Here is a 16,621-nt window from a genome sequence, read left to right as displayed (position 1 = left end):
TGACGTTGTAAAGTGCCTTGAGATGACATATTTCATGAATTGTCACTATATAAATAACATTGAATTGCATCATCTCTTCAGACCAAATAAACTATCACATTTTTTGAGACAGTTATCTCATTTCAAAGATATAATCATCTAACGGTATTACTCTTAGCAAGTTAAAGCTCCATAATAATTTTAGACCAGGTTTTAGTTCCACTCTTTTATTATGCACATCTAGGCTACCTATAAATATAAAGTATGGCATGCCAAAAAACATTTTCAACAAAAGGCAATTTTAGTAATGGCCTTGCGATTTTATATCTAAGCATTAAAAATGATAATATTTCACCAATTTTCACAGCAAGATGGAAATAACGACTATCCAACATTTTAAGATTTTGTAAAAACTTTTTTCCTTTTTTACCTACCTTTTGAAATTAATACTTGTTTCTACTTCTCCAAAATTAAACTTCAAGAAAACTATTGTGCTGTCCTGGGGCCATATGCAGCTAGACAGCTAGGACAAAAGTTCCCCACAAAAGCTTCCTTTACTTGCATTCTCTGAATAACCTTTGTTCCCAAATCTGGCTTTAAACATTCTTTTTGTAAAAAGACGAATATTTTTCCAAGGCAGAAGCGTGTAGAACAAATTCAACTTCAACATTAGCAGTTTCCCTAGCTTCATCGCTGAAAAGCAGCTTTTAACCGGAGCAAAATACGTCAAAGATCTTTTTTTAAGGTGAGAGCACTCACTATCTCACGTAATTCACATAGAGATCTAACAAAGTTGTGATGTCTCACTCTGATTAAATATGAACCCAAAACTTTTCTAACTGTTTTTGCCTTGGATTTCCTCTGACTAAGAATTATTATCTTATTTATGTAATGTATTCACGACATGAATTCCTTGCTGTCTTAACAAAAGGCAGAACAACTATAATGTTACTTTCTATAATTATTACAGGCTCTGCTGAGATGTCAAATTCTGGAGAATGCTTAGACACCCTGACACACAAATATGGATTAACTTCATTTCATGTGCACTCGTGAACTTGTTTTAGTTGATTTAGTTTTCTTGATGTACTGTAGAGCGTGATGAGGTCTGTTGTGGTATTGTGTGCACTGGATTGAGGGGACAGTTGGTGTTGTCTGTCAAACCCAATCTTCTTAAGCTGCAAATTCAGTAAATTTACCAGATATATATATATATATATATATATATATATATATATATATATATATATATATATATATATATATATATATATAAAACGGTTGCAGTTACAGCTCAAACGTCGTAACAACACTTCTAAATCTGAGTCTGACGCACAATTTCAAATACAAACACGAAGCAGTTTGATTTTTGTCTGATGACGAGCGAGCGAGCGAGAGAGAGAGAACTGGTAAAGCAGCACATAGTAACAATAAAGATGAGCGCCATAAAGATGTTATTAATCAGGGAAATCTTTCTGATTGTTTCACAGCGGTTACCTGCAGCGGGTAAACACGCCCACAACAACACACTTAGGCTCCCCGCAGCCCATTTCTATCGGAATATGCGCCAAAACTGCCTCTTTAAAATGAACTGCACGGTTCAGTCTGCGCCTGTCTGAATTGCAATGTGAAGTTTTACACATCTATGCGTGAGCATAATCAAAAATTCCCCCCAGGAGCAGCGTTTTTTTTTTTCCCCAGGACCCGCGGTAACGACAGCGGTGTTCTTACGATGGAGTATTAGGGCCACACATGAAGAGAAAAAATAATTTTGCCATGACGAGATTAAACTGGTGCAGATCAGTTGATGCAGCGATGCATTTGGCCACCGGAGGCAGTGGCGACCCACCAGCTTAAAATCTATGTATTGACATCTTAAAAATGGTCTTATAGCTTAAAAGATCATCCTGTTTTGGTTGGTTTTGTAGCCGAATAGAAGAGATGTTCTCAAAGCATTAAATAAGCCTTTTGACTTTTAAAAATGTTGTCCTTTTAAGGTAATTTTAAGTTATGATGATGATCAATCACAGAAAGTTTGGTGCCTCTGTGTGTTTCTGTGTAGGAGAAATAGCAGTTTTTCCTGTTGTCAGGGGGCGTGGCCTAAGTGATGTCATCATTTGACCATTGGATATTGTAGAAGACCCGATGATGATCAATCACAGAAAGTTTGGTGCCTCTGTGTGTTTCTGTGTAGGAGATATAGCAGTTTTTCCTGTTGTTAGGGGGCGTGGCCTAAGTGATGTCATCATTTGTCCATTGGATATTGTAGAAGACCCGATGATGATCAATCACAGAAAGTTTGGTGCCTCTGTGTGTTTCTGTGTAGGAGATATAGCAGTTTTTCCTGTTGTTAGGGGGCGTGGCCTAAGTGATGTCATCATTTGACCATTGGATACTGTAGAAGACCCGATGATGATCAATCACAGAAAGTTTGGTGCCTCTGTGTGTTTCTGTGTAGGAGATATAACAGTTTTTCCTGTTGTCAGGGGGCGTGGCCTAAGTGATGTCATCATTTGACCATTGGATACTGTAGAAGACCCGATGATGATCAATCACAGAAAGTTTGGTGCCTCTGTGTGTTTCTGTGTAGGAGATATAACAGTTTTCTGTTTTGTGGCGAGTAGGTGAACTTTGACCCCTGCTAACGCCCCTTCAACATGCTCAAAAACTCACTGTTTTGATAACTTTTAATTGGCCATGCCTTATGATCAGACTGACCGAGTTTCAAGCCGCTCGCTCGAAATCCCTAGGACGAGTTTGATCAAATACCAATGCTGTAAACGTCAAAAATGAGGTGAAATTACGACCTTCAATCTAAAATGGCCGACTTCCTGTGATATTTGCACTATGACGTTAATTGTAAATTCTGAGCGTCTTGCTTAGATCTACAACTGTACAAAATTTCATTACTCTACGATGAAGTAAGTGAATAGCAAAGGGTCCTTTGAAAGTTTCTAGGTGGCGCCGTTGAGGCATTTTTCTTTAGATTTTTCTGACGACCTTAAAATACAAAATTTTTAAACAGTCACCATGCATCTGCAAAGTTTGGTGAGTTTTTGAATATGATAAAGCCCCCAAAAAGGCCCCTCTTTAGGGGGGCAGAATAAAAATAATAATAATAATAATAATAATTAAAACCGCAAGCGGTGATGATCGGCCCTCGCAGCCAAGCGCCGCTCTGGCCTATGGGCCACCGCTAGGGTACGCGCACCTCCCGCCGCCAGCCACCGCAGAAGCTGTCATGCATTTTCCTCACCCATCTACCATGCAAAACACACGTACGCGTTGGGCAGCGCTCCCCCACGACTCACAAAAAATATGGTGCAGATCGGTCGATGCACCGAGGAGACACAGCCGTTGAATAATGAAAATGCATTTGGCCACCGGGCCAGACTAAATCGTTTGGTGGGCCAGATCCGGCCCGCAGGCCGTACATTTGACACCCCTGGTTTAAACACTAGTATACAAATTTAATCAAAGGTATCTTACTAGCTGTTAATCCAGCTTCATGTGAAAAGTTAACAAAACCTTTTTAGTTATTTAAAGTTTATTATTTCATGTGTTTAAGGGTTTCATTTCTTGCATTAAGACAGCTTTTATGAAAGTTTGACAGTTAAATTGGTGGATACACACCCAAAAGTAATAATGTAAAAGTAACACTTTAGCAATTGGAATATTGCTAAAGTAATACGTTAGCAATATTCCACATGTGTATGTTGTGTAAAAACTTTAGTAATTTCTAACAGACCACTTCACTCTCAGACTGCAGGTCTGCTGGTGGTTCCTAGAGTCTCTAAAAGTAGAATGGGAGGCAGATCCTTAAGCTATCATGCTCCTCTCCAGTGGAACCAACTCCCAGTTTTGGTCCGTGACGCAGACACCCTGTCTACTTTTAAGACTAATCCTAAAACTTTCCTTTTTCCATCCATCCATCGTCTTCCGCTTATCCGGGGTCAGGTCGCGGGTGTAGCAGCTTCAAGAGGGAGGCCCAGACCTTCCTCTCCCCAGCCACTTGGGCCACTTCCTCCGGGGGAATCCCAAAGCGTTCCCAGGCCAGCATAGTCTCTCCAGCGTGTCCTGGGTCTTCCCCTGGGTCTCCTCCCGGTGGGACGTGCCCGGAACACCTCACCAGGGAGGCGTCCAGGAGGCATCCTGACCAGATGCCCGAGCCACCTCAACTGGCTCCTCTCAATGTGAAGGAGCAGCGGCTGTACTCTGAGTCCTCCCCGGATGACTGAGCTTTTCACCCTATCTCTAAGGGAGAGCCCAGACACACTATGGAGAAAACTCATTTTGGCCGCTTGTATCCGGGATCTCGTTCTTTCGGTCACGACCCAAAGCTCGTGACCATCGATGAGGGTACGAACATAGATCGACTGGTAAATCGAGAGCTTGGCCTTTTGGCTCAGCTCTCTCTTCACCACAACGGATCGGTACAGCGCCCGCTTCACAGCAGACGTCACACCAATCCGCCTGTCGATCTCCCGCTCCATCTTCTCCTCATTCGTGAACAAGACCCCAAGATACTTGAACTCCTCCACTAGAAGCTGGCTCTTGGGACTTTCCTTTTTTAAAAGCTTATAGTTAGAGTGGTTCATGTTACCTTGAGCTACCTCTATAGTTATGCTGCTATAGGCTTAGGCTGCTGGAGGACATCAGGGTCTATTGTTCTTCAATTTTGCATGACTGTTGTCATTTCAACTTTTAACTTTTTGTTTTTTCTATTTTTTCTTCATAGTAGGTACACCTGGTCTGGCGTTCTGTTAGCTGTGACATCATTCAGGGAAGACAGATCACCTGTTATTACCATCTAATGTAAACAGATTACTGGATCAATGTGTGCTTCTGTGCTTTTTTGTCTGTCTTGTTGTGTCTCTTCTCTCCCTTTTGTAACCCCCAGTCGGTCAAGGCAGATTATGGTGGTGGTGGTGGTTGTAATCAGTGACGTGCGGTAGGGTTCATAGCTGGTGAGGTACTGACGTCATCAGAGTCAGATTTACAAATATATACACTCTACAGAGTAGACTCGTTGCAAAGTGCTGAAGGAGACTGATTGAGCCAAATTAATTCACCAAGAGACATGGAAAAATATTGATTATTTGATGAAAAAATAAAAATAAATTATTTGTCATTTGACTGTAACAGTTTATGAGTTATGATGGATTTCTGCATTTGTAACACATTCTAAAACTATAACCCACATTACGCACATTTTATCACAAAAACAAAACATGAATAAGTATCGCTGTCTTACCTCTACTTATAATTTAAGTCCCTGCGGCGCTCTTTCTGAACAAAAATATCATCATTTTCCGGTAAAAGTTCTTTTTATCTTCTTCAGTTTTAAAAGTCTCTCAGTCTCAGTGGAGCTCACTGCCAGGGAGGAAAGCCTTCCCTTATCAGTCCTGTTCCAGCTGTATGTTTAGAGTCTTTTTAGTGCTTTACTTGTTTAGCAAAACTCGCTAATAATACATCCATAACTTGTTTTGACTCTACTATTTGGGGATCACGAGCGGTGCACCTTGAGCGCCCCCTGCCTAGCGGCCAAGGAACTGCCGACCTCACCTACAACCAGTTCTTTGCTGTTTATGATCAGCCAGCACCACGAAAACATGTTATCTGCACACAGTTTGATGACCAAAACACAATTCGTAATCCACATATATTAAATTGTGGAAAATCTGTTCATAACTGTTTGAACAATTGAATTTATGATCTAGAGACAGGAAGATGCATTCACAGAATGGAAGTCAGCGCAGTTAACATGGGATTGCACAATCCCATGATTTACATGAAAAATAGCAAAAAGTCTGCGATTTTAAAGAAAATATGATCAAAAATTAGGAAATTAGATAAATAAAATACTTATTACAAATGACTGAGTAAATCAAAATTTATATTATGTTATTAAATATTTTCTTTCTTTCCATGATAAGTGAGGCCTTTCTCTGGTTCATTTTGTCATTGGCATCCTTTTTTACACAGTGAGTGCACATTAGTCCAATGTTACCCTACAGTATCTGGAAGACTAAATAGATCTGATGAGCAACTTACAATAACTTCTTATAATGATGTAACGTGATAATATGTGTGATTGACCCTGACACCTCTCTTTCTCTCTCTCTCTCTCTCTGATCTAAGAATAGTTGCTGTGCTGTGATGGAGTTTACATTTTACCGTGTTAATAAATTAAGATTTTAGAAGTATTTTAAGTGTCCACTCTCACTAATTTCCATTAACCTGACCTCAAGGTATTGTACAGTTGGTATACACATTCAGTACACAACAAAATGTGGTGGGCCAGTCTAATCCAAAATGCCAGGGCCGATTTTTTTTGTCCCAGTACACCCCTGATGACATGTTTCATGATTTGGCGCTATATAAATAAAAACTGAAATGTATTGAACAAGAGTAAGTTTGTCAGTTTTCAAGCAGGATTTGTATATCTGTTCAACTTAAATATATAAGGAAACCAAAGAGTTAAGATCAGTTACTTACCAAGAGAAATTCCTTTGGGGTTTATTTGTGGTCTCTTGCTGCCCCCTGCTGGACAAGTTTGATCAAATATGATCAAACTTGATGATGATGGTATTTGATACCATGTCAACATGGTGTCAAAATTCAGATTTCAATCTAAAATGGCTTACTTCCTGTGATACTTGCACTATGACATTAATTGTAAATTCTGAGCGTCTTGCTGAGATCTACAACTGTACAAAATTTCATTACTCTACGATGAACTAAGTGAATAGCAAAGGGTCCTTTGAAAATTGCTTGGTGGCGCTATGGAGAAACTAAGTCCTGCTCACTAAAGTTTGTTATGGATTCCTGTTGGGGGGTGGATAAGGATGCATCCAAATGAGTTTTAAGCAGCTTGGCCCAAAACTGTGGAATTCAGAGCCAAACGTATGACAGCAGCGTTTGAGGTGAATATGCCACGCCGCCACGCCCCCCTGCTCCATCGAATCCAGTTGGGCCTGAAATCCACAACACATCAACATGTGTTCTGTCTGTGGATACAGTTTCATGTTGATTAGCTTAAAGGGGTAACATAGCGACCGCTTACAACAAAACATGACACTTCCTGTTGTCAGGGGGCGTGGCCTAAGCAAGGTCATCATTTGACCATTGGATATTGTAGAAGACCCGATGATGATCAATCACAGAAAGTTTGGTGCCTCTGTGTGTTTCTGTGTAGGAGATATAACAGTTTTATGTTTTGTGGCGAGTAGGTGAACTTTGACCCCTGCTAACGCCCCTTCAACATGCTCAAAAACTCACCGTTTTGATAACTTTTAATTGGCCATGCCTTATGATCAGACTGACCGAGTTTCAAGCCGCTCGCTCGAAATCCCTAGGACGAGTTCGATCAAATACCAATGCTGTAAACGTCAAAAATGAGGTAAAATTACAACCTTCAATCTAAAATGGCCGACTTCCTGTGATATTTGCACTATGACGTTAATTGTAAATTCTGAGCGTCTTGCTTAGATCTACAACTGTACAAAATTTCATTACTCTACGATGAATTCAGAGCCAAACGTATGACAGCAGCGTTTGAGGTGAATATGCCACGCCGCCACGCCCCCCTGCTCCATCGAATCCAGTTGGGCCTGAAATCCACAACACATCAACATGTGTTCTGTCTGTGGATACAGTTTCATGTTGATTAGCTTAAAGGGGTAACATAGCGACCGCTTACAACAAAACATGACACTTCCTGTTGTCAGGGGGCGTGGCCTAAGCAAGGTCATCATTTGACCATTGGATATTGTAGAAGACCCGATGATGATCAATCACAGAAAGTTTGGTGCCTCTGTGTGTTTCTGTGTAGGAGATATAACAGTTTTATGTTTTGTGGCGAGTAGGTGAACTTTGACCCCTGCTAACGCCCCTTCAACATGCTCAAAAACTCACCGTTTTGATAACTTTTAATTGGCCATGCCTTATGATCAGACTGACCGAGTTTCAAGCCGCTCGCTCGAAATCCCTAGGACGAGTTCGATCAAATACCAATGCTGTAAACGTCAAAAATGAGGTAAAATTACGACCTTCAATCTAAAATGGCCGACTTCCTGTGATATTTGCACTATGACGTTAATTGTAAATTCTGAGCGTCTTGCTTAGATCTACAACTGTACAAAATTTCATTACTCTACGATGAAGTAAGTGAATAGCAAAGGGTCCTTTGAAAATTTCTAGGTGGCGCCGTTGAGGCATTTTTCTTTAGATTTTTGTGACGACCTTAAAATACAAAATTTTTAAACAGTCACCATGCATCTGCAAAGTTTGGTGAGTTTTTGAATATGATAAAGCCCCCAAAAAGGCCCCTCTTTAGGGGGGCAGAATAAAAATAATAATAATAATTAAAACCGCAAGCGGTGATGAGCGGCCCTCGCAGCAAAGCGCCGCTCCGGCCTTGGCCACCGCTGGGATTTGCGCACCGCCGGCCGCCCGCCACCGCAGATGCTGTCACGCATTTTGCCCGCCCGTCCACTGGGCGATTTACACGAACGTGTTCGGCAGCGCTCCCCCACGACTCACAAAAAATCTGGTGCAGATTCACCACAACGGACCGGTATAGCGCCCGCAACGGACCGGTATAGCGCCCGCTTCACAGCAGACGCCGCACCAATCCGCCTGTCGATCTCCCGCTCCATCTTCCCCTCATTCGTGAACAAGACCCCAAGATACTTGAACTTCTCCACTAGAAGCTGGCCCTTGGGACTTTCCTTTTTTAAAAAGCTTATAGTTAGAGTGGCTCATGTTACCCTGAGCTACCTCTATAGTTATGCTGCTATAGGTTTAGGCTACTGCAGGACATCAGGGTCTATTGTTCTTCAATTTTGAATGACTGTTGTAATTTCAGCTTTTAACTTTTTGATTTTTCTTTTTTCTTCATAGTAGGCACACCTGGTCTGGCGTTCTGTTAGCTGTGGCTTCATCCAGGGAAGACAGATCACCCGCTACTACCATCTAATGTAGAACTTCTGTGCTTTTTTGTCTGTCTTGTTGTGTCTCTGCTCTGTCTTCTGTAACCCCCAGTCTGTCGAGGCAGATGACCGTTCATACTGAGCCCGGTTCTGCTGGAGGTTTTTCCTTCCCGTTAATGGGGAGTTTTTTTCCTGCTGTCGCTTCATGCTTGCTAAGGAGGTAGGATTGCTGCAAAGCCATGGACAATGCAGACGACTCTCCCTGTGGCTCTACGCTTCTTCAAGAGAGAATGCCACTTGTCAAGACTTTGATGCAATGAACTGGTTCCCTTATATAGGAATTTTTGACCAATGTGTATAATCTGACCCAATCTGTATAATCTGATTGATTTTGACGTTGTAAAGTGCCTTGAGATGACATATTTCATGAATTGTCGCTATATAAATAACATTGAATTGCATCATCTCTTCAGACCAAATAAACTATCACATTTTTTGAGACAGTTATCTCATTTTAAAGATATAATCATCTAACAGTATTACTCTTAGCAAGTTAAAGCTCCATAATAATTTTAGACCAGGTTTTAGTTCCACTCTTTTATTATGCACATCTAGGCTACCTATAAATATAAAGTATGGCATGCCAAAAAACATTTTCAACAAAAGGCAATTTTAGTAATGGCCTTGCGATTTTATATCTAAGCATTAAAAATGATAATATTTCACCAATTTTCACAGCAAGATGGAAATAACAACTATCCAACATTTTAAGATTTTGTAAAAACTTTTTTCCTTTTTTACCTACCTTTTGAAATTAATACTTGTTTCTACTTCTCCAAAATTAAACTTCAAGAAAACTATTGTGCTGTCCTGGGGCCATATGCAGCTAGACAGCTAGGACAAAAGTTCCCCACAAAAGCTTCCTTTTCTTGCATTCTCTGAATAACCTTTGTTCCTAAATCTGGCTTTAAACATTCTTTTTGTAAAAAGACGAATATTTTTCCAAGGCAGAAGCGTGTAGAACAAATTCAACTTCAACATTAGCAGTTTCCCTAGCTTCATCGCTGAAAAGCAGCTTTTAACCGGAGCAAAATACGTCAAAGATCTTTTTTTAAGGTGAGAGCACTCACTATCTCACATAATTCACATAGAGATCTAACAAAGTTGTGATGTCTCACTCTGATTAAATATGAACCCAAAACTTTTCTAACTGTTTTTGCCTAAGAATTATTATCTTATTTATGTAATGTATTCACAACATGATTTCCTTGCTGTCTTAACAAAAGGCAGAACAACTATAATGTTACTTTCTATAATTATTACAGGCTCTGCTGAGATGTCAAATTCTGGAGAATGCTTAGACACCCTGACACACAAATATGGATTAACTTCATTTCATGTGCACTCGTGAACTTGTTTTAGTTGATTTAGTTTTCTTGATGTACTGTAGAGCGTGATGAGGTCTGTTGTGGTATTGTGTGCACTGGATTGAGGGGACAGTTGGTGTTGTTTGTCAAACCCAATCTTCTTAAGCTGCAAATTCAGTAAAGTTACCAGATATATATATATATATATATATATATATATATATATATATATATATATATATATATATATAAAAAAACGGTTGCAGTTACAGCTCAAACGTCGTAACAACACTTCTAAATCTGAGTCTGACGCACAATTTCAAATACAAACACGGAGCAGTTTGATTTTTGTCCGATGACAAGCGAGCGAGCGAGAGAGAGAGAACTGGTAAAGCAGCACATAGTAACAATAAAGATGAGCGCCATAAAGATGTTATTAATCAGGGAAATCTTTCTGATTGTTTCACAGCGGTTACCTGCAGCGGGTAAACACGCCCACGACAACACACTTAGGCTCCCCGCAGCCCGTTTCTATCGGAATATGCGCCAAAACTGCCTCTTTAAAATGAACTGCACGGTTCAGTCTGCACCTGTCTGAATTGCAATGTGAAGTTTTACACATCTATGCGTGAGCATAATCAAAAATTCCCCCCAGGAGCAGCGTTTTTTTTTTTCCCCAGGACCCGCGGTAACGACAGCGGTGTTCTTACGATGGAGTATTAGGGCCACACATGAAGAGAAAAAATAATTTTGCCATGACGAGATTAAACTGGTGCAGATCAGTTGATGCAGCGATGCATTTGGCCACCGGAGGCAGTGGCGACCCACCAGCTTAAAATCTATGTATTGACATCTTAAAAATGGTCTTATAGCTTAAAAGATCATCCTGTTTTGGTTGGTTTTGTAGCCGAATAGAAGAGATGTTCTCAAAGCATTAAATAAGCCTTTTGACTTTTAAAAATGTTGTCCTTTTAAGGTAATTTTAAGTTACTTTTTATTAAATTTATCAATATCCTATGGAAGTCTGGACATATGGCAGCGGCGTTTCAGGTGACTTTGCCACGCCACTACGCCGCCCTGCTCCATCGAATCCAGTTGATTTTGTAGCCGAATAGAAGAGATGTTCTCAAAGCATCAAATAAGCCTTTTGACTTTTAAAAATGTTGTCCTTTTAAGGTAATTTTAAGTTACTTTTTAATAAATTTGTCAATACCCTATGGAAGTCTGGACATATGGCAGCGGCGTTTCAGGTGACTTCGCCACGCCACCATGCCGCACTGCTACATGGAATCCAGTTGGGCCTGGAATCCACAACACAGCAACATGTCTGTGGACACAGTTTCATGTTGATTAGCTCAGAGGGGTAACATAGCGACTGCTAACAATAAAACATGACACTTCCTGTTGTCAGGGGGCGTGGCCTAAGTGATGTCATCATTTGACCATTGGATATTGTAGAAGACCCGATGATGATCAATCACAGAAAGTTTGGTGCCTCTGTGTGTTTCTGTGTAGGAGATATAGCAGTTTTTCCTGTTGTCAGGGGGCTTGGCCTAAGTGATGTCATCATTTGACCATTGGATATTGTAGAAGACCCGATGATGATCAATCACAGAAAGTTTGGTGCCTCTGTGTGTTTCTGTGTAGGAGATATAGCAGTTTTTCCTGTTGTCAGGGGGCGTGGCCTAAGTGATGTCATCATTTGTCCATTGGATATTGTAGAAGACCCGATGATGATCAATCACAGAAAGTTTGGTGCCTCTGTGTGTTTCTGTGTAGGAGATATAACAGTTTTTCCTGTTGTCAGGGGGCGTGGCCTAAGTGATGTCATCATTTGACTATTGGATATTGTAGAAGACCCGATGATGATCAATCACAGAAAGTTTGGTGCCTCTGTGTGTTTCTGTGTAGGAGATAAAACAGTTTTTCCTGTTGTCAGGGGGCGTGGCCTAAGTGATGTCATCATTTGACCATTGGATACTGTAGAAGACCCGATGATGATCAATCACAGAAAGTTTGGTGCCTCTGTGTGTTTCTGTGTAGGAGATATAGCAGTTTTTCCTGTTGTCAGGGGGCGTGGCCTAAGTGATGTCATCATTTGACTATTGGATATTGTAGAAGACCCGATGATGATCAATCACAGAAAGTTTGGTGCCTCTGTGTGTTTCTGTGTAGGAGATATAACAGTTTTTCCTGTTGTCAGGGGGCGTGGCCTAAGTGATGTCATCATTTGACCATTGGATATTGTAAAAGACCCGATGATGATCAATTACAGAAAGTTTGGTGCCTCTGTGTGTTTCTGTGTAGGAGATATAACAGTTTTCTGTTTTGTGGCGAGTAGGTGAACTTTGACCCCTGCTAACGCCCCTTCAACATGCTCAAAAACTCACCGTTTTGATAACTTTTAATTGGCCATGCCTTATGATCAGACTGACCGAGTTTGAAGCCGCTCGCTCGAAATCCCTAGGACGAGTTCGATCAAATACCAATGCTGTAAACGTCAAAAATGAGGTAAAATTACGACCTTCAATCTAAAATGGCCGACTTCCTGTGATATTTGCACTATGACGTTTATTGTAAATTCTGAGCGTCTTGCTTAGATCTACAACTGTACAAAATTTCATTAATCTACGATGAAGTAAGTGAATAGCAAAGGGTCCTTTGAAAATTTCTAGGTGGCGCCGTTGAGGCATTTTTCTTTAGATTTTTGTGACGACCTTAAAATACAAAATTTTTAAACAGTCACCATGCATCTGCAAAGTTTGGTGAGTTTTTGAATATGATAAAGCCCCCAAAAAGGCCCCTCTTTAGGGGGGCAGAATAAAAATAATAATAATAATAATAAGAAACAACACAGAAACAATAGGCCTTCGCAGCGCTTCGCTGCTCGGGCCTAATAATAATAATAAGAAACAACACAGAAACAATAGGCCTTCGCAGCGCTTCGCTGCTCGGGCCTAACTAAGAAATTCACAGAGCAACGTCTCAAACTTAAGACACTCGAGTCAAATCACAGGGATTTGCACCCAACTGCATCTTTTGAGAAATGTACCTTTAAACCCTTTGAAAACTGTGAATACAGCAACTTGTATACCTATCCATAGCCCTTAATGGTTTCCATGTTTCATCACGTTATATCTACAAACCTTGAGACATTTTATCCAGATTTCAAGTGACAGACCAATGCAAAGCAATAGAAAAAACTGGGAAAATAGGTAGGAAAAGATTAAAAGTCTTCTAAATGTTTTCACAAATAAAAACCTGACAAATGTAGAGTGCATTTGTTTTCAGCCCCCTTCATTCTAATACCCCCAAACAAAACAAGGCAGTGAATTAGAAAAAAGACTCTGGATGTTTGCAATTTAATCTTAGTGTAAATCCAGCTGTTCTGAGAGGATCTCTGATGTTTTCAAGGGAAAATTAGAGAAGAAACAGTCTGATAAAGACCAAGGAAGGCAGAGTTGGGATCAAAAACTATCCCAAGCTTTGAGCATCTCACAGAAAGCTTTTTAATCCTCTGAGCATAAAAAGACTAAGGTACAACTGCAATCCTACCAAGACATGACCATCTGTCAAAATTTGCAGATCGGTCAAGCAAGGAGAGTGTTAACGAGAGAAGCAGCCTCTAGGTGCATGGTAGCTCTGGAGGAGCTGCAAAGATCAGCTGGTCAGGTGGGAGAATCTGTGGACAGGGCAACTCGCAGTTCTGCACTTCATGACAGTTTCAAAATAAATGTAAAGAACACCTGAAAACCCAACTATTTATTTTCATTGGCCATTATTTTTAGTAGAGTTTCACAAGCTTATGTTGTGTTAGTTCTCTCTTTTGAACTGGATTTTTGCTTTCTTGTTATTGTAATTTTATTTTTCTTCAGATTTCTTATTTTGACATATTTATCTTATTGTTTTATTGTTTTAGTGATGAACACTACCAGTCAAAGGTTTGGACATAAGTTTTTTTATTCAATGACTTTTCTTTATTTTTATTTATTTCCACATTGTAGAAACATAGTGAAAACATCAAGAAAAGTATCTGTGATTACACAGCAAACCAAACATTGTGAAATAATATCTTTTATGGATTCTTTAAAATAGCCCCCTTTGTTTTCAATACTGTTTGGCTTTTTCCTCGATGAGCTTTGTGAGGTGGTTATCTGAAATGATTTCCCAACAGTCTTGAACTAGACTCCATGCATTGATTTCTTTTAAGCATTTACTCAGCACTTGAGTGGCTTCACAGTCACCTGGTGACATGGTGATGTAGAGCTGTGTGTCGTCTGCATGGTTATGGTAGCTGATGTTGTTGTTTGTTATAATCTGAGCTATGGAGTCTGTGTAGATATCGGGGGACCAAGATGGACTCTTGGGGAACCCCGCATGTGATTTTTGTAGTCTTTGATGTAGAGTTACATGCTGACACAAAAAAAGTCCTGTCCTTTAAGTAGGATTTAAACCAGTTGTTTGATGAAGTTACGGTTTGTCCCTGAAACCAGTTACTGGAAAAATACCAGATGATTCATAAGTACACTGTATGTTACAGGTGTGCCATACATAGTGCTGTACCAGAAAGGCCAACCCAGTTTTACAGACGCTCCAATAAAATGGAGTGATCGCCTGTCAAATTCTGCACTAAGGTCCAATAGTACCAGCACTGTGACTCTTCTACAATCTGTATTTACATAGATCTCATTGAACACTTTGACAAGAGTGGTTTCTGCACTTTGGTGAGCAAGGACATCTGACTGGGAAAAAAATCAAAGCTGCTGATCATTATTAAGAAGGTATTTAATTGTTGAAACACAGCTTTTTCAATAATCTTACTGAAAAAGAGGAGGATTGAGATGGGCCTGTTTTTTCTGAAGTAGTAAGTTGTCTAAGTTGTTGTTTTGATAATTGCTGCTTTTAGAAACTGGGGGAAAACACCTGACTGAAGGGACGTGTTTATTATCTGAGCTAACACAAATGTTATGACAAGCAAAACTTTCTTAAAGAAACCTGTCATCAGAATATCAAGGTAGCATGAGGAGGAGCTTAGTTGGTGTACAATTTCTTCCTTTGCTGCTAAACTTGATATGGATGTACAGACTGCCCCTTTTAATCTTTTGGATTTTCTCAGTAAAGAAATGAGCAAATTCATTAGCAGGCCTGGGTGGAGTTCAGATGCCACAGACACAGGAGGGTTTATTAAACTGTCGATTGTGGCAATTAAGTATGTGTGTAACGTGCTTGGACTATAAACTGACTACGGCTTCCTTATGCTACAAAAGATTAACATTTAGCCGCATCAGAGAATAGTTGTTTTAAGGAGCCTGATGTGTAAATGAAAAGAAGGACACAAATGTAAGATTTAAATTGAAAATAAATTAAAGATTAATACCCAAATTAAGGGGAAAAAACATAACAAAGAAAGCAAAAAGTGGAGTCTTGTAGACTTGCGTTCTTTTCTTAAATTTAACAATTTTTCAAGACTCCTCCCAAAAACAAGAAATTTGCAATCCGTTTAATGGCAAGGAGGAAAGAGGAAAACATTGTCCAAGATCCCCTTGATGGATGCTGTTCAAACACAACGACGAATAAACCTAGTCCCAAAAATCCAAATCCTCCTCCAAGACTCCGGAGAACAATACCAAACTGGTTCTGTACCTACCACACAGGTAGTACAGGGTAGCTCGCTACACTTTAATTGTTTCAGTCCATGAAAAAAAAACCTGACCGCTGAAATATTGTTCCAAATGCCGAAATGATCAGAGTTTGTGATTGTTTGGTTGCTAACAGGTCCTTGCCACAGCCACAGTGAAGGCAGAGGAAGGGGAAGTGAAACGTTGTAACCCCCATGACATAGGAAATGATAGGAAGCAACCCCAGAAAGAAGTTGGCCAAAAAATAAAATTCTTACTGGAAACATGGGCTATACGAGCATTATTAATGTTTTAGCTGATGATTTTAGAGAAGAAATGACTGTTGTAAGTTATATTTGTAAAGCTATTTTAGCTTTTTTCACTTCTAGCTGGTGGAGCACTTCTCAACGGAGATCTTTTCTTCCCAGAAAGATTGGAAATTAGCTACTAGCTCATGTACTGTGTTGTACAAGGGTAAATATGGTTAGAGGTTTAATTAGCAGTGCCCTAAAAGCAGCACTGTGTAAACTTTGACCCAAATATTAGCTTAAAGGAGCAGTAAGTGATGATGATACCTAGTGGCTCGAATCAGTAGAACAGCGCTGCATACCACTGACAATAATCAAACATGTTGTTTCTAAACGGTGTGTTGCTGTTGTGAAACTCCACTGAATTTTTCCTAACACAGGACAGGTTTATGATGTTGTATTCTGTTCTGTTTCTT

The 16,621-nt window shown here is 40.0% G+C and overlaps 1 protein-coding gene across 2 annotated transcripts in view; it reads left to right on the top strand.

The window, feature by feature from the left end:
- Positions 1-16,621, top strand: part of LOC105930315 (hemicentin-1) — a 77,591-nt gene that overhangs the window by 1,396 nt on the left and 59,574 nt on the right. The window contains exon 1 of one of the 2 annotated variants that reach the window (XM_036138962.1): positions 15,039-15,060. The exons of the other annotated variant lie outside the window; for it this stretch is intronic. The gene's annotated coding sequence lies outside the window, so the exon portion shown is untranslated. Of the gene's footprint in view, positions 1-15,038; positions 15,061-16,621 lie in introns of those variants that run through there. 2 annotated transcript variants of the gene reach the window in all.

Source organism: Fundulus heteroclitus, chromosome 7 (genome assembly GCF_011125445.2).
Source record: "Fundulus heteroclitus isolate FHET01 chromosome 7, MU-UCD_Fhet_4.1, whole genome shotgun sequence".
In the NCBI taxonomy this organism is placed as follows: domain Eukaryota; kingdom Metazoa; phylum Chordata; class Actinopteri; order Cyprinodontiformes; family Fundulidae; genus Fundulus; species Fundulus heteroclitus.
Note: the sequence above shows the minus strand (reverse complement) of the source record. Positions and strands in the feature narration are given on the sequence as shown.